We start from the raw sequence: 9,703 nt of genomic DNA, 5'->3' as shown, positions 1-9,703 counted from the left end.
CCTAAGGGGCAACTTTTTCACACAGAGGGTGGTATGTGTATGGAATGAGCTGCCAGAGGAAGTGGTGAAGGCTGGTACAATTGCAACATTTAAGAGGCATTTGGATGGGTATATGAATAGGAAGGGTTTGAATGGATATGGGCCGGGTGCTGGCAGGTAGGACTAGATTGGGTTGGGATATCTGGTCGGCATGGACTGGTTAGACCGTAGGGTCTGTTTCCATGCTGTACATCTCTATGACTATGACTCAATGCAACACCACAGAAAAAGTGTCATACATCTGCCTTATTACCAACATACTGGTATTCACATCAAAATGTAAAATGATGATTCCATAAGATCATAAGATATAGGAGCAGAATTAAGTCATTCGGCCCAGACTCTGCTCCGCCATTCGATCATGGCTCAGCCCCACTGTTGCCTTTTCCCTGTAAGCATTGATTCCCATACCAATCAAAAACCTATCTCTATCATAAATACGACCAGTGACTTGGCTTCCACAAATCTCTCCGGCAATCGGTTCCACAGATTAACCACTCTCTGGCTGCATAAATTGCTCCTCCTTCGTTTCTAACGAGTTGTCCCTTCAATCGGAGGCTGTGCCCTCAGGGTCCTAGTCTCCCCCATCATTGGAAATATCTTTTCCACATTCACTCTTTCTAGTCCTCTCAGTATTCTGTAAGTTTCAATCAGATTCTCCCTCATGCTTCTAAATGGCATCAAATTAAGACCTAGAAGTCTTAATGGGGCAGCACGTTGGCTCAGTGGTTAGCACTGCAGCCTCACAGCACCAGGGACCCAGGTTCGATTCCAGCTTCAGGTGACTGTCTGTATGGAGTTTGCACGTTCTCCCCATGTCTGTGTGGGTTTTCTCCACATGCTTTGGTTTCCTCCCACAGTCCAAAGATGTGCAGGTCAGGTGGATTGGCCATGCTAAATTGCCCATCAGTGTTAGGTGCCTTAGTCAGAGGGAAATGGGTCTGGGTGGGTTACTCTTCGAAGGGTTGGTGTGGACTTGGTGGGCCAAAGGGCCTGTTTCCATACTGTAGATAATCTAATCTAAACAGCTCCTCATACGACAAGCCCTTCACTTTTGGGATAATTTTTGTAAACCTCCTCTGGATGCCATCCAATGTCAGCACTTCCTTCCTTTGATATGAGGCCCAAAAAAGTGCTCACAATTTTCCAAATACGGACTAATCAGAGCTTTATACAGCCTCAGGAGTACATCACTACTCTTGTATTCTCGCCCACTTGAAATGAATGCTGACATTGCATTATTTTCCTAATTGCGAGCTGAATCTGCATGTTAACCTTAAGAGAATTGTGAACTTGCAACTCCCAAGGGACCTGGCACCAAATCCAAGCCACCTGGTGCCTGGAGGAAGAACGCCTCATCTTCCACCTTGGGACCCTCCAATTGCACGACATCAACATCGATTTCACCAGTTTCCTCATCTCCCCTCCCCCTATCTCATCCCAGATCCCAGAACAGCCCTCTTGAACTGTCCTACCTGATCCCCTTCCTTCTCACCTATCCACTCCACCCTCCCCTTCGACATATCACCATCACACACCACTCGAATCCACCTATCGCATTCCCAGCTACCTTGCCTCCAACCTAGTTATCTCTCAGCCCCTTTCCCCACCTTCCCCCCACCTTTCACATTCCTGATGAAGGGTTTATGCCCAAAACGTCGATTCTCCTGCTCCTTGAATGCTGCCGGATCTGCTGTGCTTTTCCAATGCCGCACTGTTCCCTAGTGGGCTCAACCAAGCTGCTCAAAAAAAATTCTCGTTGACATCCATGAATTCCTTTCCTTGAGACCTGCTACCAACCTGATTTCATGAGTGCAATTGCCTATTGAAGACCCCCATGATTATTGTAACAGAAAAGCCATGTAAAAAAGGCACTATCTCCTGATTTATTGTCTTCCCTACATCCTAATTACTGCTAAGAAGCCTGGACACAATTCTCATCACAGTCTTATTTCCTTTGTGGTTGCTCTACTCTACCCACACTGTGTCTATGCCTTCTGCCTCTGTATCAATTCTTTCTATCGATTTACTTTAATTATTTTCCAACAAGACGAGTCCAACCATTCTGCTTATCTGTTTGCCCTTCGATAGGATGTGTATCCTTGGACGTTTAGTTCCCCGCCCCGATTGTCTTGCAGCCACATCTCTGCACAGTACCTGCCGATTTCAATGTGTGTTACAACCTTATTTCATAATACCGTGTACGTTCAAGTACAACACCTTCAGTCCTGTATTGAATGCCTGCTTTCTAATGGTTGTCTCCTCATCTGGTGAGCCTGGAGTTAGATTCCTGACTGTTTCCATACCCTCTGTCCTATTACTTGCACTGGAAACTTTAATAACCTCTGCTGAGCCCTCCTCTGTCTCTAACCCTTTTTTTCATATTATTCCATGTAACTGAATTCACACCCTTACTACTTAGTTTAAAGCCCTTTCTACAGCCCTAGTTATACAATTTATCAGGATTCTGATCAAAGTACGATTCAGACGGAGCCCGACCTAGAATTTCATGGATTTGAAATATTCAATGGAATGTAATTTAATACTCCACGTGGCCCCGAACTCCCTTACCTCCAACCAATTCAAGAGGTTAGTTCAGAGGTGGGTGATCAGGCTGGAGGGTGCAGCATTGGCGTCGCCATATTTGTGCCTTCCCCCGATTGAGCTTAGGGAGGGAAAGGTGGATGGCAGCCTTCCTTGCCAGAAGTCAATTAATGGCTACTTATAAACCTCATTTCACTGCCTTATTGAAATGGTGGTGGGTGGTTTAAACTCCATCCACATGGGAAGTCTGCATCACAAAATCTGCCAGATTTACCTGCGTATGACTGCACAGAATCATTCACAAGTACTCCACACTCTGTTATGCAAACTGGCTTTGGAAATTGGGTGGGTCTGTTGAAAACAATCTCCTGTACTTGTTCCTGACCGTTAACACCTCGTTCTGTGCACCTCTAATTTGCACATTTCCAGCACATGTAATAGAATCATAGAGTTGTACAACATGGAAACAGATCCCTGGTCCATTACGTCCATGCCAACCAGATATCCTAAATTAATCTAGTTCCATTTGACAGTATTTGGTCGATATCCCTCTGAACCCTTCCTATTCATATATCCATCCAGTTGCCTTTCAAATGCTGTAATTGTATCAGCTTCCACCACTTCCTCTGACAGCTCATTCTATATATGCACCACCCTCTGCGTAAAAAAGTTGACCCTTATGTCCCTTTCATTTCTTTCCCCTCTCATCTTAAACCCATGCTCTCTAGCTTTGGACTCCATACCCTGGGAAAAGGTTCTTGGCTACCCATGCCCCTCATGATTTTATAAACCTCTAAAGTGACCCCTCAACCTCCAATGCTCCAGGGAAAACAGCTCCAGCCTATCCAGCCTCTCCCTGTAGCTCAAACTCTCCAACCCTGGCAAATCCTTGTAAATTGAACACTTTTCATAAAATTCAATTGGTTAGCTGATCACAAATCCTTTATGGTTTTAATTTAAGTGAAATACAATCATTTCATCATAGATGAAACAGAATAAAGTGGTTAAAGACCTATTGCCTACCTTCAATGTTGCATTTCCTTGCCATTTCAGGGGCTACTCACACATTTTCTTTCTGAGTGAATATGTCATCATGCAAAGAAAAGGATATCATGTAATCAAGTACATATAAACAAAGTTCAATTATATTTACAACACAAAAATTATATAGAATTTATTTTCCCTAATGTGTGTTTGTTTTGTTGTTAACTGAGAAGATCGTGCCTCACAAACCTTATTGAGTTCTTTGAGAAGGTGACGAAACAGGTGGATGAGGGTAAAGCAGTTGATGTGGTGCATATGGATTTCAGTAAGGTATTTGATCAGGTTCCCCATGGTAGGCTATTGCACAAAATATGGAGGCATGGGACTGAGGGTGATTTAGCGGTTTGCATCAGAAATTGGCTAGCTGAAAGAAGACAGAGGGTGGTGGTTGATGGGAAATATTCATCCTGGAGTTCAGTTACTAGTGGGATATCGCAAGGATCTGCTTTGGGTCTAGTGCTGCTTGTCATTTTTATAAATGACCTGGATAAGGGTGTAGAAGGACGGGTTAGTAAATTTGCGGATGACATGAAGGCTGGTCTGGATAGTGCCAAAGGATTTTGCAGGCTACAGAGCAACACAGATAAGATGGAGAGCTGGGATGAGAGGTGGCAAATGGAGTTTAATGTGGAAAACTGTGTGAGGTGATTCACTTTGGAAGCAGTAACAGGAATGCAGAGTACTGGGCTAAACGTAAGATTTTTACTAGTGTAGATGAGCAGAGGGATTTTGGTGTCCAGGTACAAAGATCCTTCAAAGTTGCTACCCAGGTTGATAGGGTTGTTAAGAAGGCATAAGGTGTGTTAGCTTTTATTGGTAGAGGGATTGAGTTTCAGAACAATGAGGTCATGCTGCAGCTGTCCAGAACTCTGGTCCAGCTGCACTTGAAGTATTGCATACAGTTCTGGTCACCGCATTATAGGAAGGATGTGGAAGATTTGGAAAGAGTTCAGAGGAGATTTCCCAGGATGTTGCCTGGTATGAAGGGTCGGTCTTATGAAGAAAGGCTGAGGGACTTGAGGCTGTTTTCGTCAGAGAGAAGGAGGTTGAGACTTGACTTAATTGAGACATATAAGATAATCAGAGGGTTAGTTAGGGTGGTCAGTGAAAGCCTTTTTCCTTTGATAGCGATGGCTAGCATGAGAGGACATAGCTTTAAATTGAGGGTGATAGATATAGGACAGATGTAAGAAGTAGGTTCTTTACTCAGAGAGTAGTAAAAACATGGAACGCACTGCCTGCAACAGTAGTAGACTCGCCAACTTTAAGGGCATTCTAATGGTCATTGGATAGGCATATGGATGAGAATGGAATAGTGTAGGTTAGATGGGCTTCAGATTGGTTTCACAGGTCGGTGCAACATCAAGGGCTGTAATTTTCTATGTTCTATGTAATATGAAATAGTAAGACATCATACAGGATACCACCTAGAAAGAATCAAAACGTTATTCATAAATACATATTAAGTTAAGCCAAAATACATTTCTAGTAACCTAAGTGTTACAGGAGGAATAATCTTTTTTAAAAATCTTGCCCTTAGCAAAGGTTGCTGTGATAAGAAATTCATATTTCCATAAATATAACATTTTGGACAAAAGGCATAAATTATTCAGGCTATTTCTTTTAAGAAGATTAACTGTAAAAGTTTCATTCAGTGAAGTTATTTTTAGACACTAGTTCTAGCTTTTTAAGTTCCTAATTACTGTATATCTGCTATTATATATTACAAATGGTGAGAGAGTGCAACAGAAGAGCATGGACCTGTAGATGATACTGTGATTATACTTTCATAACTTTGAATATTACACATCATAATTCATGAAACGTAAGGCCTTCATGATAATTCCAGCTGCAGAACTTAATATTCATCATGATAGCAGCTTACTTTCACTGATTATAGAGTCATACCTTCCACATAGGAAGATGGTTGTGGCAGTTCGAAGTCAGTCATCTCAGCTCAAGGACATTTCTACAAGTGTTATTTAGGGTAGTGTCCTCGGCCCAACCATCTTCAGCTACTTCAATGACCCTCTCTTCATCATAAGATCAGAAATAGGGATGTTCACCAATGAATGCACAATCTTCAGCACCATTTGCGACTCCTCAGATATTGAAGCAGTGTATGTTCGAATGCAACAAGATCTGGACAATATTCAGGTTGGGCTGACAAGTGGACGTAATATCTGTGCCAAACAATGATCATCACTAATAAAAGGCAATCCAACTATCACCCCTTGACATTCAATGATGTTACCATCACTGAATCCCCCAATATCAACATCCTTGGGGTTACCATCGACCAGAAACTCAACTGGACTAGCCATATACAGAGGCTATAAGAGCAGGTCAGAGGCTAGGAATATTGCAGCATGTAACTCACTTCTAGACTGTCCAAAGCCTGTCCACCATTTACAAAGCATGTCATGGAATGCTCCCCACTTGCCTGGATGGGTGCAGCTGCAATAACACTCAAGAAGCTTTACACCATTCAAGACAAAGCAGCCCAATTGATTGGCATGACACGTATAAGCATTCACTCTCTGCACCCCTCAGTAGCAGAAGTGTGTACTACCAACAAAATACACTGCAGAAGTTCACAAAAGACCCTCAGACAGCACCTTCCAGCCCCAATCACTTCCATCTAGAAGGACAAGGGCAGCAAATACATGGGAACACCACCAGCTGCAAGTTTCCGTCCAAGCCACTCAACATCCTGACCTGGAAATATCTCACCATTCCTTCACTGATCAATATCCTGAAATTTTCTCTCTAAGAACATTGTGGGTCTACCTATAGCACATGGACTGAAGTGGTTTGTAAAGGCAGCTCAACACCACCTTCTCAACTACAAACAGGGATAGGCAATAAATGCTAACCCAGCCAGTAATGCCTATATTGCTGAATAAAACAAAAAGAAAGCAAACAGCTTATAAATGTAAAAGAAAGAACTTGCATTTCTACAACATCAATCACAAATTGGGGTTGACACAAAGCATTTTCGCTGCTGTCATCTTCTTCCCAGAAAGTGGGCTACTGTGGATCTCCACTTTTGCCCAGTGCTGTCCTTATACCCCAGTCCAACACCAGCATCTCCACTTCATCAATAGTGGCATCCCTAAATGCTACTGTATAAAAATGCATCTACCACCTTGTGATGACACTTTGGCTGGGATCATTAAAATTTAGCAAGTGCTTAGAATTTATTTCTTTTAAGATGAACTGAAAAGTCATACAGAAAAAGTATTCTCAGGCATCTTGATATTACTCTGTAAACAGGCACTACAAAATGGAAGACAATATATATAATCTAACTCGCTTAAGCTCCTTCACTTACCCTAAGACAACATTGTATTTCTACTTGTCCCTGCTGCAGGAAGAAATTTGTGATCCAAAACTGATTAACTGAAATTGTGACTGGAACCCTCTATCTTATAATGAGCTAACTTCCACAACTACAGTCAATGCTGTCCAGGAGTTTGTTATGAGTATCACAAATAATTTGGTAAACAAATTCAACATCAATATACCATCACAGCAGATACACCACAGGCACACATTAAAAGGAAAATAACGATAAACATATCTGCAACATGATTCAATGCCACATGAGGGCAGACTTGTTTAATGCGATCAAGCAACTGAGCCAAAGTTACAGATCAAAAAAAGACTTGCTTGATTTGCCTACCTTTAAACATTAATTACTTTTATTCCAGTTTAAATAACAGGTTTTGTTGTCACTTCAGTATCCAAAAGAACATAATATATTTATTGGGATGCTGAAGTCCTAATTGCAAGAACATAAGAATCTACAAGTACAATTTGTTCCTACTTAATCAGAATGAATTTCAGCGTCACACAGTGCTATTTAATAAAAAACAAAGCCACATTTCTGCACATCCCATTGGGAAAAAAAAACTTTATTTAGTGGTGAGAAATTATAGTACTATAAATGAAAAGTTGTTTCATGTAACAAGCACCAAATCCTGTTGCCAGAGATGCAATGGTTGATACATTAAACAAGACATTTTGTACCATCATGTATTCAATTCTATGGCATACAATAAATTCGCTTCAGAACAGTCAAATAGTCAAATGTTAGAATGAAGATTCGTCTTCAGAGTTGGCCTTCACAGTGTAAGATTTCAAAGGAGTAGTTGCGTAAGTACTCCCTTAATCTGCAGCCAGAAATTCTATGATGACAGAACACAGAAGTTGCCTGGCAACAGATGCCAAATGGGTGCTGTGAGTTGTGCCTGATTCATCCCACTGGCATCTATCCAAATCTCACATCGGTTCACTGTTTAATCTTTAGAGCTGTTTCACAATTCACAGTTGTGAAAAGCAAACAACACTGATCGAGTTTTTAACCTGTAACCGTAAACGAGCTGCTCGAGAAGTAGTTTCACTCTATGAACAACTACAAGCTTGTTTAATGCTGATAAATCAAGTCTTAACTATTCAAAAACTACAAACAAAATGGCCATGCAACCTAGCTGGCCATGTACTGTTTATCATCAGGGAGCCACACAGCATAAAAAAAAAAGATAGATTGGCTGCTCACACCAGCAGCCAATCTATCCAAGTCCCATTTTTCTGCACTTGCCCGGTAGCCTTCCGTGCAATGGTGCTTCAAGTGTTCATCTAAGTACTTAAATATTATGATAACACCTTTCCAAGCAGCAAGTTCCAGATACTCACTACCTTCCTGATAGAAAGATTCTTTCTTAAATGCCCTTTGAACCTCTCCCTTACTTTAAATCACTGGTTATTTTCCCCTCTCCAAAGAACATAAGAACCAGAAACTCCTGCTCTTAGCAATTCAGCCCCTTGAGCCTCCTCTGCCATTCAATATGATTGTAGCTGATCTCATCTCAGCCTCAACTCCATTTTCCTGCTGACTCCTCATAACCCTTCAACTTGTGACTTATTAAAAATCTGCTTATCTCCTCCTTAAATGTATTCAGTGTCCCAGCATCCGCCACAATTTAGAGTTGAATTCCACAGATTCACAACCCTGAGAAGTAATTCCTCCTCATTTTGGTTTTAAATCTGCTACCTAAAACTAATCCTCTCATTCTAGATTGCCCCAGGAGTAAACATCCTCCCTAAATCTACTTTGTCAATCCCCTTTAACATCTTTTATAACTCAGTTAGATATTATCTCATTCTTCTAAGCTTCATGGCGTGTATGGCTTGACTGCTCAATCTCTCTTCATACAACAAATCCCTCAACTCTGAAATCAATCCAGTAAAGCTGTTCTGAATTGCCTCCAAAGCAACTACATACCTCTCAAGGGGACAAAATTGTACTCAATACTCCAAATGTGGTCTCAGTAATTCCTTGTAGAGTTGCAGCAATTTCCTTACTTTAATACTGGATTCCTTTAGCAATAAATGCTGAAATTCCATCGGTCTTCCTTATAACTTGCTATAAGTTTCTCTCCACTTAAACAATAAGTTGCTTTTCTGTTCCTCCACCAAAATGGATAACTTACACTTATTAAAATTCATCTGCCAAATCTCAGCACTTTTATTTAACCTATCCATATCAGTTTGTAAATCTTTCATTTCTACATTTCACCTTACTTTCCAATCTGTTTTATTTGGTTATAGTACAGTACTTTCTATCCCTTCATCCAAGACATTTATATAGATTCTAAATAGTTAGCACGTAAGGACCAAACCATGTGGCACCCCACTAGTTACATCTTGCCAACTATTTATCCCGAATCTCTACTTTCTGTTGGTTAGCCAATCCTCTATCTAAGTGAGGAGAAAGTGAGGACTGCAGATGCTGGAGATCAGAGCTGAAAAATGTGTTTCTGGAAAAGCGCAGCAGGTCAGGCAGCATCAAAGGAGCAGGAGAATCGACGTTTCGGACATAAGCCTTTCTTCAGGAATGAGGAGGGTGTGCCAAGCAGGCTAAGATAAAAGGTAGGAAGGAGGGACTTGGGGGACGAGCGTTGGAAATGCGATAGGTGGAAGGAGGTTAAGGTGAGGATGATAGGCCGGAGAGAGGGTGGGGGCGGAGAGGTCGGGAAGAAGATTGCAGGTCAAGAAGGCGGTGCTGATTCCA

General features: G+C 41.5%; 1 protein-coding gene across 3 annotated transcripts in view; it reads right to left on the bottom strand.

Annotated features, from left to right (window-relative positions):
- arhgef37 (Rho guanine nucleotide exchange factor (GEF) 37) overlaps window positions 1-9,703 on the bottom strand; it is a 231,892-nt gene that overhangs the window by 193,839 nt on the left and 28,350 nt on the right. For 2 of the 3 annotated variants that reach the window (XM_043703767.1, XM_043703768.1), the window contains one exon: window positions 3,607-3,658. The exons of the other annotated variant lie outside the window; for it this stretch is intronic. The gene's annotated coding sequence lies outside the window, so the exon portion shown is untranslated. The remainder of the gene's footprint in view (window positions 1-3,606; window positions 3,659-9,703) is intronic. 3 annotated transcript variants of the gene reach the window in all.

Source organism: Chiloscyllium plagiosum, chromosome 14 (assembly GCF_004010195.1).
Source record: "Chiloscyllium plagiosum isolate BGI_BamShark_2017 chromosome 14, ASM401019v2, whole genome shotgun sequence".
In the NCBI taxonomy this organism is placed as follows: Eukaryota; Metazoa; Chordata; class Chondrichthyes; order Orectolobiformes; family Hemiscylliidae; genus Chiloscyllium; species Chiloscyllium plagiosum.
This window is presented reverse-complemented; position numbering and strand designations above follow the sequence as displayed.